The sequence below is a fragment of the Perissodus microlepis genome, chromosome 20 (assembly GCF_051167445.1).
Source record: "Perissodus microlepis isolate ML-2025 ecotype Zambia chromosome 20, ASM5116744v1, whole genome shotgun sequence".
Taxonomy (NCBI): domain Eukaryota; kingdom Metazoa; phylum Chordata; class Actinopteri; order Cichliformes; family Cichlidae; genus Perissodus; species Perissodus microlepis.
This window is the reverse complement of record NC_140480.1, coordinates 28,679,903-28,705,278: the sequence shown is the minus strand read 5'-3', so window position 1 is coordinate 28,705,278 and position 25,376 is coordinate 28,679,903. Positions and strand designations below refer to the sequence as shown.

Genomic DNA, 25,376 nt, shown 5'->3' with positions numbered 1-25,376 from the left:
TCTTTGTTGCACTTGACATAGCACTCCACAGTAGTAAGCAGCTGAAGACTTTAAAAGAATACGAACAAAACTCGATCCCCCAGTGTGCTCTTTAGTTCAAAGCCATATCTTTCTTTTGTTTGTGAGAAGTCAGAATTAAGTAAAAGAAAATTAACATATAAATGCAACCAGAAATTATTCATACTTAAATATAGTTAACTAGTGACCTGGAAAAAGAAGAGGGCATGACTATGTTGACATTGAATTACAGGTAAACTAGATTATAGGCACATTTGCAGCTAGTAGTTCTGAATAAAAATTCAGACTTTCACTACATGAGATTTTTGCCATTAATGCTGAGGCACGGATGACAATCGACTTTTTATTTTTCTTTTAAACATAGAGTGAGCGGATGAACCAAAAAAGTCTTGTTCCTGAAATAAATTCAGTGTGCAGATGTTTCACAATTGTAGCCGTGGCACAGAAAGAATGATAGACTGCCATGATGACAAAACTGTCAGCATCATATAAGAATATAAAATGTAAAAAATTATATAACAAAACAAAATTCTTTATGGTCATTCTCAGTAGATTTCCATTTTAAGACTCACACTCATATGACAGTCTCTTTGGCAGACGTAGAAGGCAAAGAAAGAAGATCTTCATGTCAAGAGAGACGGAAGAGAACTCACGTTCCCGCACAAACGCAAGCTGTGATCATGGCTTGGAGAAAAGACAGTTTTTGCAAAACTTCCCATTCATAATGAATAGTCAGGCACACAAAACACTGTGTTGGCACACTCAGCCAGGCTGCTTCAGAGTGCTTGTTAAACAAACTGGTCCCACTGGCTGCATGTGCACTGTCACTGTGACTGGTTGTGGGTCTCTTGCTGAAATGCTGGTGATTTCCCCAGCCACTGGGCATGATGCTGTGACAATGCCAAATGTGGTCAAAAGAGCTGGATTGTAGCACTTTAAAAAGATAAAAAAGAGCGACATTAGGTACAGGACAAGGATAAAGGAGTGGCGAAATGCAAAACGAGAGCTAAGTAAACCCTCAATGATGGTTGGGAAGAAACAGCCTGAGGGTAGTCCAGCAACTAGCAAAATGGCACAGGAGAGAAGGAATTTGTCTTTGAAGCAGGAGCAGCCCTAAAGCTCCATCACCCTCAAATAGGCAGCAGGTCTTCTGCTTTTGTGCTTTCCCCCCATTTATTCTCTCCACATCCTAAGCTTCTTAACACTCCAGCCAAATTTGCTTCATCTGTTAAATTCATATTTACAGCAATTGTACTGCAGAAGATAAAGAATGTAAACCAAATCCATTTATGGTGCTGAATCCATTGTTGTTGAATTTTTAAAAAAAAAAAAAAGGAAATGGGAGATTGTAATTTCATGCCTTGGATTAATGTGTTATTCCCTCAACGATTAATGTAAAGCGTGAAATTTGAAAGCTTAAGTGAAAGTGATATGCTTCGAATCAAAGAGACAATTTGGAACAAACCTTCCTCAACTATCTAGTTAGGAAAAGTACAGTTAAGGGTTTAAAAATATGTTGGATTTTTTTTATTCATTTCCTGGTAAACTTTTCAGTGGATGTGGCAATTTGGACAGCAAAAATAAAAAGTTTTATATTCCCCAAAGGGAGATCTCCTTCTATAGGAACCGATAAAAAGTATTAGCAGTAGAGGTTTGTCTATTAGTCTTCTCTCTTTTCTGCTATCAGGAAAAGAAATAATGAGAGGCCTCGTTAGTATCTTATGTTGTTGAGCTGGAGTTATATTCATACATTCTTCTGTGACAATAGGAAATGAATTTCTCTGTTCCAGTGCCATTACGATCTGTCAGCTTCCAGGAAAACTATTCTCCATTCATCCATCCTTCCAGCCACTGCAAGGAAACATAGCATTTTCTCCTGCTACGACCCAATAGCAACAGAAAGGGAAAACACCCTCAGAAACCACAAGCCCTCCAGTAACTATCATTTAATTCTGTCTGGTTTCCTGTGCTGTGATGTTGGACGTGGTTGGTTATTCCCAATATTTTCTTGTGTAACGATTCAAAATTCCACCATAAAGATAAACCCTAATAACCAGGAAGAAATTACTGTCATTAAAGCCTTCCTCATAACATAAAAATAGTCCAGAGCTGCTAAATTAAAACCATCACTGTGTAAATGTTTTAATTTGACCTTTTTATAAGCCATTTAGTTGTTGTTTGTCTTTTGACATGATATGTGTGAGGCTCTGAGCTATGGCTGAAAGAGCTGCAATTTAGCGATGCATAGTAAATTAATGCACAGTTGCTCACAATTAAGCATGAGCTCTCTGGGCACTCTGACAGAGCACTTTGCATCCAGTATTTAATAGCACTATCTTTGTTAGTGACCCATATCAGTGCACTTGCTCATGAGCATCTGAGTTTAGAGGCGTACAGAGAGGCCTTGAACTGCTTGTCAATGAGCTGCATTTGTTGAAAGCAGTCACAGTCGTGCCTGAGCTTTAGCATTATTTTAATGAAAACACATAAAAATGATTAGAACAACCCACCACAAACTTACATAAAAACATTTTTCATCAGGTATAGTCAAGACTTAGCATAGACGCTTATTCCCCAGTGCAAACAAGGGCATGTGTACCTAATCCTTCCCTTTAACCCTGTCTCTACACAGTTCCACTCCCACTTCACAAACTTAACACACTGGTATTGCAGCTAAAACCAGTAACATTTACTAAAGAGATTACAGTGTCACTGCTACTCTAATTATTTTTTTCCACTCCCACAGCTGCTACATTCTCCTAACACACAGGCATGCACACATTTAAACTTGTACTTTCATGGAAGCTTAGACACGTACGTATCCACAGCTACAATGAAAGATACACAAACACATAGTGGCAGCTTCAATGTAAATGAATTACTCCTTTTCCCTCTCAATTCTTGCTCTGACTGACAAAACTAACAAACCTCTACATGCTTTTATTCATTTGAAGGGTGAATCCTGAGGCATGATCTTCTCAATCAATCCCAGCATAGTCATATGTGGTGTACGTCTCATCATTGCTGTCTGTCATCCGATGAGAGCAGATTTCTATTAGGAGGCATTTCCATAAATCTAAATTGTAAAGGGCCTTAGTGAGAGCAGAGCAAATCCTCAGTGGGCAAAGAAAACAAACAAAGCAGGATGTCAGGGGAGACCACAGGATCAGATATCTACCTCAGCTCATACACAGATTGAAATTGAATCAGGCTTTTTTTGATTGACATCATACACATTTTATCAAACCGAAGGACCTTAACTACTTTTGACGCACGCGGTGGATGCTGCGCTGTCCTCGCACTTTGAAAGTCTGTATAATAGTATAATGGAAGCTAGATGTGGAGAGATCCATTTAAGTTAAAGTAGATGGGGTGTGTTTCAGTGGTTTGCGTATCTGAAATTGAATCACTTTCCTATGAATTACTGAAGAAAGGAAATTTGCAAACACACAGCTCACAATATTTTGAACACCTGTAAAAACAGTAGCATTTTGTCCTTTCAAGAGGTTATCGTGAACTGAGCAGAGAAAGAAGCATTTGAATAAAATCAATTCATCTGATCTCTTACATGACATGATGAATTTAGGCAGATATTTTGAAACTCGTAACTACCAATAGCTCTTCTCATATCTAAGGCAACTTCTTAGTGGTCAAATCTCAATGCAAATTTAAGAGTCGGTGAAGCAGACAAATGAACTTGGCAAAATGTAGAACTTGGCTGGTGCGCCAGGTAGCAGGTGCAAAGGACAGCTAAAGGGGCATTGGTCTGAACGAGTGGGCAATTGTGCGTCTTGTGAGTAGAAATGAAATGCATGAAAGGCTCAGTTCGTCTTGCCTTGGTGAAATCAGATTGTATAAACTCTGTGCTGTAGCACCGAACATAAGAGAGGTAAAGCCAGCCGAACCAAAAAAGACACAGATGACATTAAACCAAGCAATACCACACTCCAGCGCAAATTGTGTGTGAATGTGTGGATGCAAGCAGCTGCATCATCATAGCATGTGTCTATGTGTACTGGTTTGCGTTGATTTACTTATAAAAAAAAAAAAAATCAGCAGACTTTCCCCGCAGAGGCGTTATCTGCCTGTAGCTGCAGTCTGCTAAATAAAGCATGGACTCTGACCTTTGGTGTGCAGCTGCCAAGTCAGAATAAGGCACCGATGGACTGAACCTTCTGTCAAAAAAATATCATGCCAAATCCACAGTAAAACACCAGCAAACTGATCTGCAAGTGGGGAGAAATGTGTGAATTTAAGTACTTCTTCCATACATGTTCCATATGTGTGTGAAACACTGCAGGAAGACCTTCCATATAATGTGTAGTAATATGAATTTTCTCCATCCACAGCCCACAGCTTCATCATTTGTTCAACTGGGATCATAGTCCTAAGGCATGGCTCAGTGGTCAAGCTGACTAATGCTGAAAGGGTCTAAGAAAGAAGGAGACAGAGGGAAACCGAAACCCAAAAAAGGGTAGAATGAATGATGGTGTATGAAAAAGAGAAAGAATGTCAAGAACTGCTGCTAGTTGACAAGGCTGTTAGAGACTACGGCAGCCATAACTCCAGAAGTTGGCATGGTCTTTCCATTATCTGGAGAACATTGGCACAACATGGCTGTTACACTCAGGCTACAGGAAGATCAATCAAAAAGTGAAAGGAATGAGGAGGTCAAAGACGGTCAAAGATGAGTGAAATCTACACAGGATTATTCTTTGGTCTAAATGTATATTAGATCTACTCATTACATGACGAGACCTGTTATTTCATTCAGGAAATGCAGAGGGGGAGAAGGAATGGTTATACAAGAGATTTGGGAGGAGAGGAAAAAATGATGTGCATCCTGTCAGTCAAAGTAATCCCTTCATTTTCTCCTGCTACCGTTTCATCTAAGGACTGTATGATATAGCCTGGAGCTCTGTAATCACACGCTGGTTGAAAGATGAGGCTACTCTGGGTTGGCTAACAACCAGGCACTATAAACTCAGCAGGAAACGCACTTTTCTGTTGAACTGCTCTAGAAACATGGTCACTATGGATCCCTGCATGGTTTACAGAGGATATGCTATAGATAAGGTAGTATGTGGGTTTAATTTTGATTATAGTGACAAGTATTGCCCAACAACCAGGGCTGTGGTGTAACTTAGAACAGTGAGAATGTGATCTGTGATGTAAGAGAAATTTATACTGCTGTGCCAGATATAGCTCTATCAATGCTAAAAATCAATAATATGCCAGTGCAATTAAAATAACAGTTGAGCATATAACCTCAGTTTCTGTGAATGCTCTGAATGCCGGAAGAGTTGGCTGGCAGGATGCACAGTACCGGCATTGAAGGACAAAAAAAAGGGGGGGGGGGGGGGGGACAAACTACATTATGCAAAAATCATATAAACACCCATCGCTCTTCCATGAACTTTATGAGTCATTTTTTTTTGTCTGATAATAAACACAAGAGTCACTCAGTTGCTCATTTCCGATGTCATGGGATTGACTGACGATGTCTGCAGCTGCAGTGTGTATATGTTGTGTTTATACAAGTTGTTGTTCTGTCTGTGTCAGTGCGCATGCGGCTGATTTAATTCCTTGTGCTTATCCAGGACAGCAGACAGCTTTCTTTGGGACTATTCTGTTTACAGCTAGCCACACTCCTCCATGGAAATTTTAACAAACACAGCAAGACTGTATAAACAAATGCTTCTTCTTACAAAAGTGAAATGTTTTTGCTGTCACACTGAAAGCATGAACCTACAGCTGTCACACTGGGTCTATGATTTTTTTTTCCTTCCATTCTAAGCTTCAGCACAGATCTCAGTTCTCTCAAACCCCAACTCTTAAAAAGGGTCAGCCGCAGTTCCGTACAAACACACCGGACTGTCTTATCGCAAACGTAAGGCTGCTACTTTGCAATGGCAGCACTTGTGAGAAGTTAAACCGCCTAACCCTAATGACCCACTCTTCTTTCCTGCCACAGTGAGTGCAGAAGTATAACAGTCATGCTTTGTCCTCACAAAGTCCAATCCTTTTTGTCATAAAACCTGAATAAACACTGAAGTTTGACCAAAGGCAAACAGCGTCTCTGTTTACAGTGGCAAAGATAATAAGACTTTAAAACCTGTGACCTTAATATGGAAACACATGAAAAAACCTATAAACATATGTCACTAATTTTTTGTCTTGTAATCTAATTAACATTTGTACAGTAAAGTATCAAAGCAAACTTAAATTAATGTTGTGGTATTTTTTGTGAACCCCTACAGGATGAAAAGAAACTTTTACCCATTGTATTCACAATCGGCTTCGACCACAAGCATAATGTTGTGTGCCTCTCGAATACACACTACTGTCTAAGGACCATTAAAGCTTATTTTCGAGAGCTCTTTGCTTGGACACATAAAACAGATGCATTATCACACAGCTGAGCAGGGTTCAACCTCTCTCCTGTTCTCTCAGTCTGTTTCTCTCTCTACCTCAGCCTGGTCAAGGCCCTTCTAATTTCATCAGGGGTGATAAAACACCACAAAATCAGTCTGTGGTTAGTTACTTAGCCCAATCTCCCTTTGGACGAGAGGCAATAACAGCATGTGGTGAGGAAATTGGGTGCTTATTCACACAGAAGGATACATGCCGAGCAAGCAGAATGGCCTGGTTACTGTCAAGACTGTGCACAACAGACCACAAACAAAAACAAAGGTAGTGACTGTCTGTCTGTACACTGAAAATAATCATCAGGTATAAAGCGAGCAGAAAGGAGATGAATTGGACCCAAATGTGCCACAGTTCCCACAACAAAACTGCAACCACCTGCAAACTTTACTCCACTAGGAGATCTTTACTTTTAAATCAATTAAGAAATGCTTAATTTCAAAGACTGATTTGAAAGCTTTCCAAACATTTCTCAAATGGGTAAAGTACAGTACAAAGCAAAGCAAAGTTACACTGCTACTACAGACCACAGCTCGCAGGAAAGCTTACACTACATTTGTATGCAAGTCCAACAAGGGTTTGCAATGAATATGAATAATAAAGCAGTAGTGAGTGCTGCAGTAAGCATTAACTCAGTCTTGCGCATGGTGGGCGTTAGGGCTGCCACGATTAGTCGACTAGTCACGATTACGTCGACTATCAAAATCGTCGACGACTGATTTAATAGTCGATGCGTCGTTTGAAGCTTTGTAAGATCCCAAAAGACGCAGGAATAAGTAGTAGGATTTAAGAGTGTAATAACGGACTGAAACAGAAGATGGCAGCACTGCGTGTACAAGGATGCCAGCTGCCGTTAAACCCCGAAGAAGAAGAAACTGTGTCCCAGAATTCATAGCGCGGCCCAGCTCAGTTTCCAACAATGGCGGCAGCTAGTTAGTTTTAATATTACTCTTATTATTCTTTCTGGGTCACAAAATAAACGTTTAACATATTTTCAGGCGAGAATGTAGCTGTGTAAACCTCAAATATCTGCTCAGTTTATCAAGACACCACATATTTTCAAAAGCGCTCCGACGTTTTCAGAGACGTCTGTTACCCACTAGCTCGATAGCTAGCTGGGGGCAAGGCTCACTAGAGCCCGTGAGAACACCGGACTCCCGGCAAATCGTTTTCAAACCCACCGCCGTCTTTCGCTACTCAGGTTAAACATATATAAGTCACTTAGATAACTTAAAAATGTTATTGTTTGGCTTTTTGTAGTATTTTATTTGTTCCTGAGTAAATCAGTTTGGCTGAGATTAAAGTTATAGTTTTTACACAGCTGAATAAACATCAAGCAGACAGCTGATTATCAGAAGAATATACTCTGGTGTCCTGTTATATTTTAGATAGCAAGGAGTTTATTAAACTTCACCGAAACAATCTTCAAATGTCATTAAAATTTAATAAACTATCATCTTGTCTTTATTTTTAGTTAGCACATACCTTAAAAACTTAAAGCTGTAAGCTAATGATAGTTATTGCACCAGCAGCATCTGCTCTTATATAAGCTGTACGTTTTACGTCCAATGGATGCATGATCTGATTAGTCGACTAATCGCAAAAATAATCGGTGACTAGTCGACTATCAAAATAATCGTTTGTGGCAGCCCTAGTGGGCGTATAACAATCCACCTGATCGTCCTCAGGGGTGCAGCAGCTGCTGCCAGGCTATGCCAGGACAGGACTGAATATGATGGGACAGAGCACAGAGAGCAAGCCAGATGACTGACTGAGTGAATTGCTGGATCAGTGCTGAAGCACACACGCATGCCTTCCGGCCTGTTCCATGTGAGCCCCGTACAGGATGCAGTTCTGGCTGGGATACAGTGGAAAATCAGCACTTGCTGGTTTCCTGTCAGATAGTGTCCTGAGAATCTAGCAGGCATATCACCAAGGCAAACACTTTTCTAATAAACACACACAGAACAAAGATTGTTATAAACTTTGCTAAACATATGAGATGTTTATTTAGAAAAACTCTAGTACACAAATAAAACATGACACAGCTGAAGTACAAGAATGCTGCCTGCACAACAGTCAGTGTTGACTAACGATACTGGCTGATCACAGATGTATAATCTAACAGATATAAGCCAAAACACATTTTTAGTAGAGCATACTGCAGATTTGTGCTGCAATTTACAAATGGTGAAAATATTGGTTTCTGGTATCTGCTGCTCTTTGTCTTGTTAACTGCTATTGGCAATATTAACTAGTGGCTGTATGTTCCATTGATTCTGTAGTCCTTATACCTGCGATCCAGAAACACAAACTTAGATTATTCATATTCTGCTCATTCAGCCCACTTTCATGGTGACTGTCAAAACTGATGGCGAACCTCCCTTACACACAAGGTGTCATCTGGCACAAGATGCCACTTACTGTATGTGATAACCTTGTCTGTCTACCCTGATGGACAATGTATCACATACCTGATACTGAGGGGTCACTTCCAACTTGTCATTTGTCAACAAGAAGGCTTACTTTCAAAGGAGTGTGTTTTAACCGGTACCATGAATGTTTCCTAATCCTAATGTTAGTAAGGTTTTTTTTAAAAAAAGCAAGGCAAGGGAGAAAAAAAAATTGTGCAAAACAAAACGGACCAAATATGAAATGAACCAGGGTCTCTTGAAAATATCCTACCCCACCCATGCCAACCTCCTTATGAGGACTTTGCTTTAATATGGGAATGTTATCTTTTAGTGTCTCATACAGCCACAGCTGAAGCATACGAGTGGAGCTAAAAGACAATTTCCATATACTGGAGAGATAAAGGAAGAGTCCTACAAGCTGCGTTACACAGAGTGTTGGGATGTAAAAAGCTCCATTTACTAATGTGTTGACTGGCTGAAGCACTTTCAAACAATTATATTTTCTTTCAATAATTATTTTTTGTTTCGCTGGCACAAAAAGACAAATTAACCATTTTCTTTCAAAAGTCATCAGGCTATTGACCAAGTTCTTATTTTGATCACTGAAAAGCATTTCATAATCTGTGTATTAGGCATATAGTACACATCTTCCAGGCCGCTTAGATCAATTTTTACAAGCATCAGCATACGCACTGTGATGAAGCACAGGGATCAGTAAAGAGATCCAATATTTGCCATTTTGAAAGCGGCGCCACGGACACAAACGACCAGGGAATAGTAAAGATCTAGAGCAGGGGTCCCCAATCCCAGTCCACGAGGGCCGGTGTCCCTGCAGGTTTTAGATGTGTCCTTGATCCATCACAGCTGATTTAAATGGATAAATGACCTCCTCAACATGTCTTGAAGATCTCCAGAGGCCTGGTAATGAACTAATCATGTGATTCAGGTGTGTTGACCCAGGGTGAGATCTAAAACCTGCAGGGACACCAGCCCTCGTGGACTGGGATTGGGGACCCCTGATCTAGAGACTTCACTTGGCTAGCTTGCTTGTTGCTTGGTCCACTCTGCTGCTGCGTCAGCACTGGGCTAGGTATTGCTCTTTTTGATGAGCTACGGAAATGTAAACAGCCTAAATGTCAATATAATTGACTGATGTAACCACAATAACTACACACCAACATTATTTACAAGCAAAGCATGTGTGTGAAATGCCTATAATGTACACGATCTGTGACTACAGAGCTGCTCTGAGTGTGTCAGAGCTGTATGAAGAGCTACTATAGCCATTCTGGGAATAAGTGCTTCACACTCATTTTCACAGGCCAGAGACTCCCGAGTCTCTCTCCCTGCTCTTGCTGCAGATATAACATGTAGACAGGCAGGCCATCTGTATTCTTCAGGCAGACACCAGAGACCATATTTTATATGTGGCCACCCAGCCTTATATAACCGTCTGTCAGTAGTGTTCTTGTACGACATCTTGATATAGTCACCCAAAGAGCAAAGAGGCTTGGATCTCTGGAAGGCATAGCATAGAAGTAATCACATATACTTGCATGTACATAAGTAGGTCTCAACGGGGTATTACAACAAACAAAAATACAAAAAAAATAAATTTAAAAAAATCAGAACGAATTTCCCAAATCCAGCTCAAGTATTAACTAGACTGTAATTCTAACAACGCTTTGACTGCATGTAAAATGTTGGGCATGAGAAATACTTGGATAGAGGACTTATCTTGGAGTATTCTGCCTTTCCTTAGTCACCAAATCACTTTTACAAGCCCAGCCTCCCCCTTTCTCAAGCTAAATGTAGCGGTTGTATTCTGAGCATTAAAATTGATCAAAGACTAATCTCTGCTAGTACGATGATTAAAATTACCATCTGTCTCCTTGTTAAGGGCGTAACATAAGCAGGGACCGGATCCCAGATTGCAAGATGCAGAGACAAAAAGACAGAAAGTCAAAAAAGAAAAGTGCAATAAACAGAGGAGAGGGTGAAAGGAAAGACCAAGAGAAACAAAGGCACGACTCAAAAACAGACAGAGGAATAATAAATGAACATAAATCAAAGAAACAAGCTTTCCTAACTTGGTCACTATGACCAATGCCAAACCAAGACTCTGAATTCCTCTGTGGCAGCTTCTCCCTCAGTAACTCTTTCTTTAGGCCGCACACATAGATGATGAAGCTCAGGGAGAAATGCTGTGGCTTCACTACTTTAAATGTGATCATAGTCTGCAGGTTTAGTAGAGCAGCAAAATGAAGTTTCAACAAGTAGGCCAGCTCGCTGCATTCAACAGATAAATCTCACTGAACTATTTCAATGATTAGTGTGCTATTGCAGAATATATGATGAAACTAAAGCCCACAATGGAGTCACCATAAACACAGCAGTGGGCAAACAGAGTATTTCTCTCTATCACCAGATTCTGTCATTTCTTAGTTGGGGGATATGGGGAGGCAAAACACTGGATCGAGTACTTAGCAGCCACCCTTTTTAGCCAAACAAAACAGCCCTGCTGGTGCTGCTTCCCATAAACTACATCAGCAGTAGAGAAAACATATAATCATACTCCAGCAAAAAACTGCAATAACAGGAAAGAGAAAAACGATAAAAATCGACTATTTGCTACCCTCGAGAAAATGTAACCAAGGGGGGAAAAAAGCCCCATTCAGCATTTCATCAGTAACATAAATAGGAGCAGCTGGGGCAGAATAACATGCTGAAGTGGGCTAATTAGGACACTTGGTGGTTGGTTCACTGCTGTTTCAGTCTGCCTAGGACCCACTAAGAAAGAGTGTGTTTTCCCATTAGTCTGGAGTATTACACTTCAACACACACCTACATCATCTACAAGGATGTAGATGCAGATCCGGTGAGATCACCAAAGCATGGTTAGTCAGCTGATCCCAGGTCTTCAGTTTTCCTTAACTAGCCCAGTGCAAATGTTCTCAGTGGGTTTGTTTTTTTATACCTCTCTCTGGCAAATGGTGCCCTTGACTCCTACGAAAACAGCCTTGTCTTCCGGTTCCGTCACTCCCTTCCAGCTTCCTCTTCTCTTCCTGTCTGACTCAGTATCACAAGCAAAAATCCCAGACCTCCCTGTTTCTTCCTTTGTTTTATAAAAGAGGCTGGGAATGCTGCATTTCACTGGTACTGGGAACCCTTTGAGAATTAAGTGTGACCCTGTGACCTTGATGAGTCACGATCAAGGTGCTGACAAACAGGAGCAATACGCCAGTTTTTCAATTAAGAAGCTCTGATTCTGTGTTTGTAGAGGTTGATCACATGCATCCAAGACACAAATCTAAAATCATGATCTGAGTCAGAAAATCTCAACAAGATGAAGTCTTAGTAACAGCATCAAGTGCACAGCAAACTCATAAATGACATCTCACTGTTGGTTATGTTCAGTATAGCTGCATTTACATTCTGCAACCACTTTCTCTTCCTGGTAAACGCGCTTTATTGTCAAACATTACAAGCAGACGCATTATGTTTGAAGCACATTTTTTTAGCTTGTGTTTTAAAGGCTTTGCACTAAATTAACGTAACAATGTCTCCTGCAGCGAAATCATTCTGGCTAGTCTTCAGCCTGCAGTTTCTGCTTCCTTTGCTTTCCCTTTTCTGACTGGTTGTTTCAAGTAATAGTATTCAAACACAGGTGGAGTTGTTTACACTGACACAGAGCTACTGTACATTTTCTGCACCACAGGGAGCCAAGCAAGCAGAGACACCCCATTTTAGCTTTTTTTAGACTTTAAGCCGTTGAAGCTACTAATGCTTTGTTGAACACAACCCAAAAACACTGTGCCTCAACAAAATAAACAAAGCAAAGGTGTCCTTTATCGGGCAAGTCCATGTCTGTGCACACTGCAGCGAAATAAGCGTGTCTGTGCGCCCTGAAATGATGGAAAGTATACGTATGCACATTCTCACTCTATTCAACAGTAACATAATGCCCAGTAGCCCGTTCCTGTTTTCCATTTTCTAATTTTCCTTTTGGTTTGAAGATGCAAAGCAGAATGCAGGCCATGGTCCCAAAACACAGGTGAATGCAAAAATGCGCTACGATTTCCCAGCCATATGCCAGTACCCTCTGGCATGCCTCCACCCACCTTTGCAGCTTCTCCCTTTCACAGGAAAGGAAGGTGAAGAGAAGAGGCAGACAGATGAGTGGAGAATGGACACAGAGGATATGATACTGCATAATGAAAATCCCCAGAACAAATAAAACATGGACACTTTCAGTGTGTAGCTAAAAAATAAATTACTCTACTTCTGTTTAAAAAAAAATGCTGAATAAGGACACTCTTTGGGGGACTTTAAGTCATGCAAAAGCAAATTATTTTTCATTCAACAGTATGTGCACAAAAATATGCCTGAAACATTGTGCATACTTTGTAAATAAATGCAAATCCACCTCACCTATTCACCCCTGTCAGGTTGAACATGTTTTCTGAGAAATGTGGGGGAGGACTTGCGGCAGCAAAGGCAACGAGGCTTGTGTAAAGTACTTAACAGTAAACATTGTACTTACACGCTCAGAGATGCCTTCTGCAGAGAGAAAAATATTTCTAATTCCCAGCTTTACTCTAGCTCTTACTGCAAGATGAATGAGGAAATAAAGATGTGTCTAGTAAAACTGGGCCTGTAGTGGCAATAACATGTCAAATATCCTTTGAATGCACCTTCTGTGTGGATAATGTATTAACTTCTATAGCATAATTCCCTAACTGGAGCAGATTAAGACAAGAAAGGATGCTCATTCATTGCTTTCAAGTACAAACCTGCCCAGTCAATCCTCAGTTTTCTCACTCTCTCTGCTTACTCACCTCCCTTCTTCCACTTTGCCTCCGTTAGGCAGGAAGATGTTTCAGAGCAGTCATGTTTAATCAACATCTTCATGGACAACACAGGGATTTCAAACGTTCCACGCAAAAGGTTTGGTTGTCACAATCTGAATAATTGTCTCATATCTTGTTTCATTCTCCTTAAACATTACATTCTTGCCCTGCACAAAAAAAATAAGTAATGTATGCAAAATTACTGTTGTATTTTTGAAACATATGCACAGGCTTATTTTGTTCTTACCACAATAAATATGCCAGTAACTTTTTCTATCCCAGCAGGCTTGGGCAATCTGCATACAGCTCAGCCCGTTTCACTCCAAGTGAAGCAGAGAAAGTGGTGATGATGTTGTAGGAGACAAGCCTGCACCACTAAGGCAAGAAAGCCATGACAAACTCTGATGGAAACAATAGTGTCCGAGGAGGAAGCAAGAAAAGGCGCGCCTCTCCAAGTGTTTCCACCAGAGTGATGAAAATCTTGTTGAAAGTGAAATAAGTTTCAGAATATCCCCTGACACATTCACTGTAGCTCAAAACAAAGAAAACTATTTGGATGTCAAAATTAATATAGATATATTTTTTAAAAACTATGAGGCTAAAAACAGTTCATCTACAAGGCTACGAGAAAAACAGGTGGAGGAAAAGGAATACGCGATCTGTCAGCTCGAAATGAGAAACTCTTGAGCTGAGAGACTTAACTTAAAAAAAATCCAGATACTTCAGTATCAGTGGAAACGTGCCAAGAATTTAGACTCAGTGATCGTATTAGAAAAGACAGAAGTCATTTTTAATTAAAGATGAGATAGTTTAAGCTAAGATGAGACATAGAAAACTGAAATATTTTTAAATAAAGGTTAAAGCTAAACCTTTCCATGAAGTATTTTGTTTTCGTTACATGCTATGTAAGGCCATTTTGTGGCCTGTGTTGTTTTGGAAAACTGTAAATGTCCAAAAGGCAACAACAACAGCAATAGTAGCAGTAGTGGTAGAGGTAATTATAAACTGCTAGTAAATGAGGCCAAATGCCCACAACTTGTGTTGCAGCTGATGATCGAAAATGTGATGAATTTTGATTATGTGTTTAGCATGGCATCACATCACATGATAATAATTTTCTTTGTAGGTAACAAGAAGACATTGCTGTCATCTTTCATATATCATTGGTTATGACAGAGGAAGAAAAACATGCCTGTCTGGGTGAGCTCCTGCTGAGTACATGCAGTGTTCCTCTTTGATAGCAAAGGGCACTAGGAAGTAAGGGTGGTGGAACAACAACATCCAACATTCCCATTATAGATTCACCTTGTTAATATAAACACTGTACAGTGTGATTCACAGTGATAACTTTTGCTGATTCATTTTGACACGACACATTCCCCTAAAAGTGACTGCTAAAAAAAAAAAAAAAAAAAAAAAGGAAGAGGTTTTTGCTTCCTCAGTATCCCACACATTTCAAAAAGCCCTATGCTTATGGTGTGCTGAGCTGTAATCTAAAAGGTTGGGCAGAGGTGAAAAATCAACAACAAAAGCAATTACATTCATAAAGTGTTATTAATGGTTTGGGTCACAGCAAGTTGGGAAAGTAACGACATGTCCTCACAGACTTTGTGTGGGCTTCATGACAAGCTGCCTCCCTTTTTTAAGTACCTTTCATCCCTTTTCTCCTGCTGGTTTCAGTGTGTGGATCAGAGTCACGGATTCATGCATAAACATAAATGTTATCCCAGAGGAGTATTCATTTCCTCTGGCGTGGACACTATAAATCACCTTGGGCCAAAGTAAAGAGTCTGCAGTCTACAGACTGGCGGCACAAACTCTAGTCCAGACTCTGGTTTTTTTCATCATGCATCCAGGATCTTTCTTCCTGTACCTTCAGAAACTGATCAAGCATTCAAGTAAGAAAGAAAAGAAAAAAAGTTTTAAATTACACGTGCAGTTTTGCAAGTAGAAGCCAACTCATTAATTGTTTTCCCTTTTTGCCCCTATCAAAATTGCAAGGAAATAAGAAGCCACAGTGGGGCAGATTCTGTGTTTTGAAATTGTGGGAGTTTCAAGGTCTTTCATCATCAATTTAGCACAATTTACTTTGGTCGACGACAGTGGAAAAAGCTAATCAGGGAGATGTGTGTGCACGCAACAGAAGGAACAAGATAGCAGAGGAAGGGGGAGGACTTTTCCAGACAGTTTCTGTTTGCGATCTAACTCAGGAACAACTTTAGAAGGCCTTATTTCCCCTTTTTTCATCTGTTTTCTTTCTATTGAAGGATGAGGATGACTCAAAGATCCTGCCTCATACCGAGAGAAGATATCAACCCAGATAAGGCCACAGCTGAGTGCAAAATAGTAACAAGACAGCACAAGTGCAAGCACCAACATGTCACTGAGTGTTGGAGCCCAATGAGGGAATTTTAGCTTTTGTTCGATGCCAACATTTTTTCAGTCAATACACTAACTACAGAGAAAATTAAGTGCACGTAAATTCACAGATTTTCTTCATTTTACAATTCCAGAGCAAATACTTACATTGTTTGACAGTTGTAAGGGGTAATGGCCATAACAGCCCCTTTGAGTTGAAAGTGGTTCTAGTTGTAATTGGCCTCAGTTTATATGGGAGGGACAAAGCTGCCGTTGGCCGGACTCCCCTATAGCACATGAGCAGACTAGACAAGTAATGTCTGCACCCCTTTTCCTGTAGTAACCATGGTAACAGTGGCAGGCAGGGGCATCCTCATCACCAGGGGGCAGTGTGGGCAGCGCAGCATGTTGTTGCCCTTACTGCCTACCCTGGTATATCGTCTTGAACATGCACACAGACCCACACACACACACAAACAACACACAAAGTGCCACACAGTCAAACTAAAATAAATTAAAATGGACACAAACACATGGAGCTGTGAACATATGACACACACACACAGTCATCTGCTCCTGACAGCTGCCCCTTGGCGTCTAACAGAAGACCCCTCCCACCCTGCCTCTCTCTCCTGCTCCCTTTTGTTGCTCACTTATTGTTGAGTTTCCACCAAACAAAAACGCACATCCTCCCGTGACACCAGCTAATTGATTATTGATGGTGCCAGGCTAAACTGACTTATATTCAAATACATGTGAAAGGAGAAAATGGTAGAGACAATGCATTCAGTGCCTTTCATGAAAATGAAGTCAGTCAAGGTATTTGTATGTAAAGCTTGAGGTCTTTCTTGTCTCTTGTTTTGTAGCTGCTGTAGCTTGATAGGCAACCTTGGAAGCAGTTTGAGGACTAAAGCGAACGAGGAGGAAGAATATAGTTAGTGATCTGGAAAACAGTGGTTGGAGAAATAAAAATCATAAGAGCCTTGATGGCTTGCTGGGGTGACAGTCTGACTTCCAGCCGGTGAGAAGATCAGTGACAAACAAACAGTCAGACTTGTTATTCTGCGGGTACCTATGCCATGATTCCTGCCCTTATCACTGGCATCGCGTAATTTTGTTACACGTGGTAAATATAGGATGGTTTGTGACAGCAGAGATCAGATAAAGTGAGAGTGCCTGGGCAGGGGAATGTGGAAATGGGGCTGAATGCCTAAACAGGCTGTTGTGTGAAGGAGAGAGACTGATGATTGTGGCAGGCAGATTGAGGCACTAAAGAATGGCAGAAGCAAGGGATCCTGTCCCATGGAAATGTGTCATGAAGTCAGTTCTATTAACATCTTAATAAAGGCTTCCCAGGCCCTGGAGAGCATTCGTGAGCAGACTGCCTTCTCCTCTCACATAGAGGCCCAAAGCTGCTGCTGCTGCAGCATGTCAAGGAGAGAACAGTTAAGTTCTGCCAGTATTGCATTGTAAGAGTGTTAGGCTTCCCAAAGGAGCAGCCTAAATGCCTACCCACAAACATGCTCCACTAAATTCCTTTATTCCCCTTTCCCTCTACTTTCATTTACTGTCCATTTCTCCATCTGTTGGATTTAGTGGCCCTACAAAAGGCTTTGTTTCAGCAAGCTGGCAAGCTTTGGGACAGCAGAGTGTGCATTGGGGTTCACTGCTAAACTTGCCACCATCAATAGGGAGAGCAGGATCTGGACTGGCCACGGCTGCACGGCAGAGGGATGACTGTTAACCATTCCCTCTTGGTCCTCTGATGAGACCGGCTGGAGCCTGTCTGGAAGCTGGAGACACACACACAGCCTATATCTTGTTGGGGGGGAGAAAGGAAAAAAAAAAAGCCAACAGCTTGACAGATATGGGGAAACAAACTCTCTCAACAGGCTTATCACAGAGTTACAGAGAATAAAAATCCCAGCATGGTAACTGCTACAGCAGAAAAGGTGGCTTTTTTCTTTCAAGTACTCACTGTATATGATGAAAAATGAAATGCAAAGTGGCATTGATTTTTGCACTCTGTGCTATGTGTTGTTCATACTGAGCAAGCTGCTACTTAACAATGTAGTGGCCTGTAGTCATCAATTTAAAATGGTTTCAACGATTCAATAAGTCACTGAAGGCAACAAGCGCAACTACTCAAGATGATGAAAACGGCTACAGCAGCATGACTAGACCATTAAATGTAGCCCTGTGGTGTTTTCAAACATCTGCCATTGTGTGGAAATTATCAAAGAGTAATTCTGTCCTGTATCGTCCCTGGCATCTATAGGTTCAAAATATCAGGGGAACTTCTTTAAATGAGGATATAAAAACATAGAAAGCAGAACAACGGATTGAGTATTGGATAACAGATTTTTTTTAAATGTATTTTTTAAATGGGTACAGAGTGTTAAATAGCTCTTTCTGCACTAAGAAATTGAAAAAACACTTCATAATGATGCCTCACCAATATCTGAGTATCAAAAGTTTCTTGTGGTGTAATCTTACACCACAAGCAGAGCTCCAGACTTTCACTCCTAATTTAACATATAAGCCGTTGTACAAACGTTTGATAGGATAATCATCACCTAAAGAAACTCTCTCTACTTGCAATCTGATGCAAGACTCATCAGAGACCAGTTTTAAAAAAAACTTTTTACAATCAGTATCCAGAGGGGAGAGAGCAAGCACAGAAGATATAAATTGAGCAGAGTAGTGGTTGTGATCTTCTGCTTTTCACTGAAGCCAACCAAACTCATCACAGACTAAATGTTCTCCCTGGCTCCACTTGATCATTATCACCAAAGATCCAGATCTCTCTTATGTCAATTCTGTTTCTCTCGCTCACAGACACAGACACTCAACATAAATACAGATTCCAGACACAAGCATGTGCATAGCAAGGCTGAGTGAGCGGAACGTGTGTGGGTCAAGTAGATTGAGATCTCTGTTGTGACAGCTGGACAGTTGAGAGGTTCAGATAAACAGCACAGTGAGGGAAGACAGGAGGCCAATTGCATTAAAACAAACACTCAGTATTTGTACACTCTATCAGATAGGAAAGAGAGGACCTATATCTATAAGAGAATGAGTCGGTGAACCCACAAAAGCACCGTTATCAGCATGTGTTCAAGTGTTTATGTATGTGTGAAACCAAAAGACAGTTGGGATAGTGGGGGTTGTTGTAAGCTTGGGGTGGGGGGGGGGGGGGGGGTGTTCGGAATACACAGCCGCTGAGCACATTTGCAGTATTCACTCATTAAGAAATAGGTCAAGGATTCTGTCTGCATGCGTAGCGACTTGTCAAAATCTCTCAAGCTAAATTGTGGCGAGTCTGGCTGCCTTAAGGGGGGAATCCAAAGAGGAGCAAGCGGCATGCTGTGTGAATGCTGGTGGTGAGAAAAGCAGCAACAACTCATTCAGCAGCAAATTGTGCTTTAAAAAAACTGCTCTGAGTATCAGCACGGCTGCTAAAGAGTCCAAGTAAGAGGACTCGACCAGAGAGGGGCTGTGTGTTCACATTATAGCCAAATAATTAACTCAGCTCCTTGTTTAGACTCTTTGCTCTTCATCAACAGAGGACGCTCTTGAGCCAGCAAGAGTTTGTCGCAGATACTGATGGATGCTGATGGTGGCAGCGGTAGCTGTAGCGACAGGCAGCCTTGTCCAGTAGATTATGATGCCTTAGACTCTCTTCAAACAAGGCAGAGCACATTAGAGGACCAGCTTCTCTTAAGAAACTGATATAGGTCATTAATTTAAACAAAGCAAATGAAATTCCAAAAGATGTTTGGCATGAAGACAATATCCAGAGTAATTCAAACAAAAATTCATCTATACTGTACGCTGCTCAGACTACACTATTAAAGAATGAGAGATTGAAACATTCCCTGGGGAAATCTAGAAGTAATGGACAGACCTATGCAAATCATTCCAGAATGCATTGCTGATGACACAGCGCCACTAAATATCTAATCAAAATAGCCCCTTATAAAGAGGTGAAGTGGGGAAGCAGCGGCAGAGAAGCATCAGCAAAGCTTGATCTAACTTTGTCCAGTCGAAGCAATTTCTCTCCAGCTTGGTGAGGTTAACCTTATTGATTGGATGGATGTGTGATGTTTTGGTTCTCAAAAGGCGTTCTTGAACGGCATGAGTTCAAAGACTTCACTTGAAAGCAATTCATTGAGCAGAATTCTTAACATTTCTGCTTATATCCTCCATTATTTGAAAGGGGAACAAATGAACTGCAATTCTATGCTCTCAGAAATATTTCACATGATGAACAGCAGAAATGTTTTAACTAACAGTAATACAGACATGGGTTACAGAAGATTCATAAATGATAAAAAATAAAGTTGAACTAAAATAGAAAATAGCATAGTCATATAGCAGCTGCTGGCTGGTCAATCGGGTAATGAAAGCACCACAATATTACAGAATGTCTCCTTTTTCTTCATTAGATTGGAGTTAATTGGGTGAATATAATCAGAATGTGATAATCAAACTAATGCTGAGTGCTGGTTTGTTCTTCCAAAGGCAGCAATTTCCACCCTGGTGGTTGCTTTGGGGTCAAGCTACTGTTTCATTTTGAGATGGATATTAAAATAATTATCTGAATGGGTCACGCTTCAGATGCAAAAAAAACCTGATTGCACCAAGAAGGAAGGGGTTTTGATTGCACAAGCCGAGGGATTAATATGCTACCCATCAGCCGTAGCAGATGTAAGTCATTTTCATGCAAATGTAAGGCAATTTTCTACTTAAGACAACATTTATTTTCTTTAGAGTCATTGTCATGGGTGCTTGCTGGTGAACTGGCAGTCAGACAGAGAAGGAAGATTTGTAGGTGCATCTGCTGATCTGGACAGACGAGGTCTGAAGTCAACCTGGAATACTAAATTGTTGCCAGCTGGCACTATTACATTACGGTGTTGTTGTTTTCAGTGTTATAGTTTAGGTTTTTGATTTTGCCACTTGAGAATGAGGCGACAAAAGTGGCAAAATTTGCATAATGTCAGGTTGTGAGACCAAGTGGCAATGCATTCATTTTGAAGTGAGATATTTAACATCTCCAAGTCATTCTGGCTTTAAATTCATAGATCACTTGTTGCAGAAAGGCAAGGATCCAGATCTGTAACCTGTTACCTGCCAGTATATCAAAAGTAATAACTATGTGTAGTCAAAAGCAAATTTTGATTTTTTGTTAACACACAAAGGCTATTTCCTGAGGATACTGTGTGGAAGACCATGCATGTGTAATTGTGAGACGGCAACAAGGTCAACAACTCAAAATTATTAGAAAGCCAAGCTCTGTGATGACTGCAAGCAACGCATTATAAGCACTCTAAAAAATAATTCCTCCGGTCAAGTAAGTTCATTATATACTTACACAATCAGAAGAAACTAACAAGCAAGAATGATGCTAACCTTATGATGTATCACCTCAGTAAAACCTACTGTAATCCAGTAATTCTTATGTACTGTGAGGCAACCAAATTCTAATGAATAGGGGAAAGAAGGAGAGTAAATGGCATTAATGTAAAAGATTACAGACCAACGACTGTGCGTAAAGCCTTTTGTTGATCTAACTGCAGTGCTTTTAAATGCATAAACCCCGCACGGTATTTACAATGCCACCTTGTCATTCTAGTGGGAGCAGTGGCAACGATACAATGTACCCCAGCACTGCACACAGCCTGCAGCCTGAGATGAAAAATGCCTCTCCACAGTTGACTCTCCGCAGTGTCGGATATTAGCTCTTTGAGGAACAGAGTGGCTGACAGTCATAGGGGATTTACGCAAATATTTGTGCCCGGTAAGGCTGATTTAGCCTTAACGAGCGTGCTGATCATCACTCACCTCTTCATTTAAAGTGAATCTCCCGGTTATCCCTATCCTGTTCCCTCCAATGCTGCTGCTGTCTTCTGGGCTTTAACTGATGCGCTGGACTCGCTTCAGTTCCAAAGCGGGTAAGAAATGTTTCCAAATGCTCGAGCAGGTCAAACTATCCCTTTCAGGATAATTTTAATAGTCAGTAGCCTACTTCTTCCAATTTATAAATACAGCCTGTACGCATACGGAACCTGTGAAGGGACGGCGTCATTCATTGAAGTTGAAACCTTCGTCGTCGCCGGTAATTCCGAATTCAGCGCGTAAACTTCGTGGCAGAGCCTTCACCATCTGAACTGACCTGTTACTTTACCAGACCATGTCACAGAAACGGCACATTCCTTCAGTTTGGCATTCACCGTCCTCCGAGCTGCTCTGTAGGACATGAAGGTTATGTACAAGCCGTGGCCAGAGTTGCCATCATCTGGCGTTGTGATTTCGCAGCATCGGTTCAGACCCGCAGCGTGGCTTTCTCACAGGGCTCTGCCGGACTCATAGAAATCGGCTCCATCAATGTACAGTAGTCTGTGTATGCTGCCTGTAGCTGGCACACTGCGCTTTTAGACCCAGCCCCCTCACACTCCTCACGCTCATTATGGTGTTAACTGTTTCCGCCCAAACATTAATCATATATAAAAGAAATAAACATTTACGTCGGCTACCATTTAATAATTCACCAGTTTTAGTACAAAACGTGGAGTTATAAAAAGTAAAAGATTTTAAACGTTAATATTTAATCACACACACATACAAACACAAACACGGCGGGTTAGAGAAATGTGCAGAGCACCATCTAACCACCTGCCAAATTACATTTTACCAAAAATAACAACAATAAAAATAATATGCTTCAGTAAATATACACTAAAGTTCTGTAGCGTATTAAGCATGATTAAGAGTTTGGAAAATTCTTTTAACAAATGTCTAGCTGTAGTTTTCTTTTTAGGAATCGCCTATATAACTATAAGATATTCGTATCACAATTGTGAAAAAGAAAAAAAATCTTACCTATGACAGCATTTTGTCCTTGCAGAGCACACTGAAGCCGGTGTCGGTGGCATGTGCTCGTCCAGCTCTGTTTCTGTTAGAGTACTGCCATCTATGGATTAAACTGTGAACATACTTCTCGCTCCATCTGTCTCGCTATCTCTCTCTCTCTCTCTCTCTCACTCGCTCTCACTATCTCTTATATTTTTGGCATTTTACATTTATGGCATTTTACAAAAAGAATCATTATTTCTTTTTGGGTTTATTTTCTCTTCATCTGTGTATTTATTGCCCCACTCAACAGCTGATCTGAGCAGTTCTGGAGTGTTCCAAGTTTGGAAATGATACTCACAAAAAACAAAGCGTTTTCTAATCCTTAAATCTTTTCCTAAAATGCGTGATATTAGTGACAAATCGCCTTGAAGTTATGGTATGTTGCCAGATGCCCATGCTTTGTCTCCTCTTTCTACTGCAGTGTCTGTTTTGATTAGTTTGGTTGTGTGCGTGCATGTGGTTTTTAGCTCTATAAAAAAATGTTTCTAGTGTTTTAGACTTCAGTATCAGCTATTTTCTATTTAATTTGAAGACATTCGAGAATCTTTGACATGACATTATTAGCCTTTTCCCCTAAATGCTTTGATCAGTCATACTTTTAATGCTCTTTGCATGTGGCACTGAGTGGGTCACTGGGCAATGCTGTAGTTACCAGTAGAAAAGCTACTGTATTTGAGTTTATTAAGCTAAAAAACACAAAGCTAATGCCATTCAGCCCATGGAGTTTGCACTTCAGACCTGTGATTGTTTGTCCACTTCCTGTTAGCAAGGCTCCTATGTTTTCGACACTTAGCCCAGTATACAGATGATTTGCATCAGTAACTGTTTGTTCTTGAAAACAACTTAAGGAAAAGCAGCAGGGATTCTTGAGTCAGTAACCAAGCAGTGTTGGCTTTTAACACTGAACAGCCATTGCTTTCAGATACATTAACAGTAACATTGTTTAGTTATGAAGAAGTTCAATATATTTAATTTTGTTACTAGTATATTTTTCATTCATATCCTGCAATTTGATCAAACCTTTCTGCCTGGTACTTTTGTACCCATATGGTCCGTGGTAGGAGCTTCTTTTTTTTTTGTACATGCAGAGAGCAAAGCGAACCAGAGTCAAATTCCTTTTTGTGTGCACAAAGATGATACAGATTCTGATTTCTTCTATTTTTAACCTCACTTCAAGGTAACATCATGTGAAGTTGGCTGTAAATGTTTGCATTTTGAGGAGATTTTGACTTTTCCAACCACAGAGACACTGATGTTTATCTGTGCATGAAACAGACATGAGGTACTAAAAAAATAAAGGTGGACTGCATGTATCCACACACATATCTGCAAGTGTACATAAAATAAAAACATAAAATAAAAATGAACTACTGCAACCGGTTTATATTTTGAAGATATGCTAAATTTCAGAGCAGCCTCAAAAAAGTTGAGCAGTTGGTATTGGCACCGCATTAACTGGATCAGCTTGTACAATGCAATGTGTATATTTATTATATATTTGTGTATCATATTGTGTTCTGTTGCAGTAACTCACAGTAATACCACAACCCCCTCACCTTCTCTTGCATTTGTACGCTCAGTGGCTTATGACAAAAAGTAGGCTATCCACATCTTCTGACGCATCAATAATGCAGTGTAGTAAAAAAACTAGCCCGGATCTGCCATCAAAACTATTGCAAAACTGCCAGGAGGAAGAAGATGTGGAACAACCAGCGTAAGTACACTAAAAGCACAGCGCCCACTTAAAGACAGGGTCAATAGCTGGAGGGTGTCCATATTGGAATTCCACCGCACTGCCTCTCAAATGGATCTTAGTCAACCCTGGGCAGCAGGGGTAATCAAATACAGACTTTTTCAATCCATTACTCATGGCCCTGTTTGGAACAAGCTGTGATTTGTTTGATTGGAGCATAACTCAATTCATATTGAAAGAACAGGTTGCACAAAACTGTCTGGAAGACATTTTGCCTGTTTTATGTAGAGAAAGATGATAGATTAACCCATTTTGTACAGTGAAGCTTGGTTATTACATACAGTACAATTCTATCAGTCATGTTTCACTTTAGGACACATATTGACTGACTAAGCCTGGCTCCTGATTCTGTAACAGAAAACACAAAGACTAGAAAATAGAAGAGTTTGTAGCTCTGATTATAAATATTTAGAAAGTAAATGAGAATTGCAAGGACTGTAAATATACGTAACCCAATTCATCATGTATGTTATTAATTTCTTGAACTTTGAAAACTTTGTAGAAAATTTAATTACTTTTTTATTGTCTGTCAAAAGCACAAATATGTGTAGTAGGAAAATATTGATACTTGCTTGGTTATGTTTCATACTTAGCTCAGTTTCTCCAAGCTGTTTAATTAAATAAAAAGATACAGTGCTT

General features: G+C 40.4%; 1 protein-coding gene across 2 annotated transcripts in view; it reads right to left on the bottom strand.

Moving 5' to 3' along the window:
* plxna2 (plexin A2) overlaps positions 1 to 23,040 on the bottom strand; it is a 157,525-nt gene extending 134,485 nt beyond the window's left edge. The window contains exon 1 of one of the 2 annotated variants that reach the window (XM_084917581.1): positions 22,952 to 23,040. The gene's annotated coding sequence lies outside the window, so the exon portion shown is untranslated. Of the gene's footprint in view, positions 1 to 21,913; positions 22,500 to 22,951 lie in introns of those variants that run through there. The other variant, XM_084917580.1, reaches the window with a different exon arrangement.
* Positions 23,041 to 25,376: the final 2,336 nt, after the last annotated feature.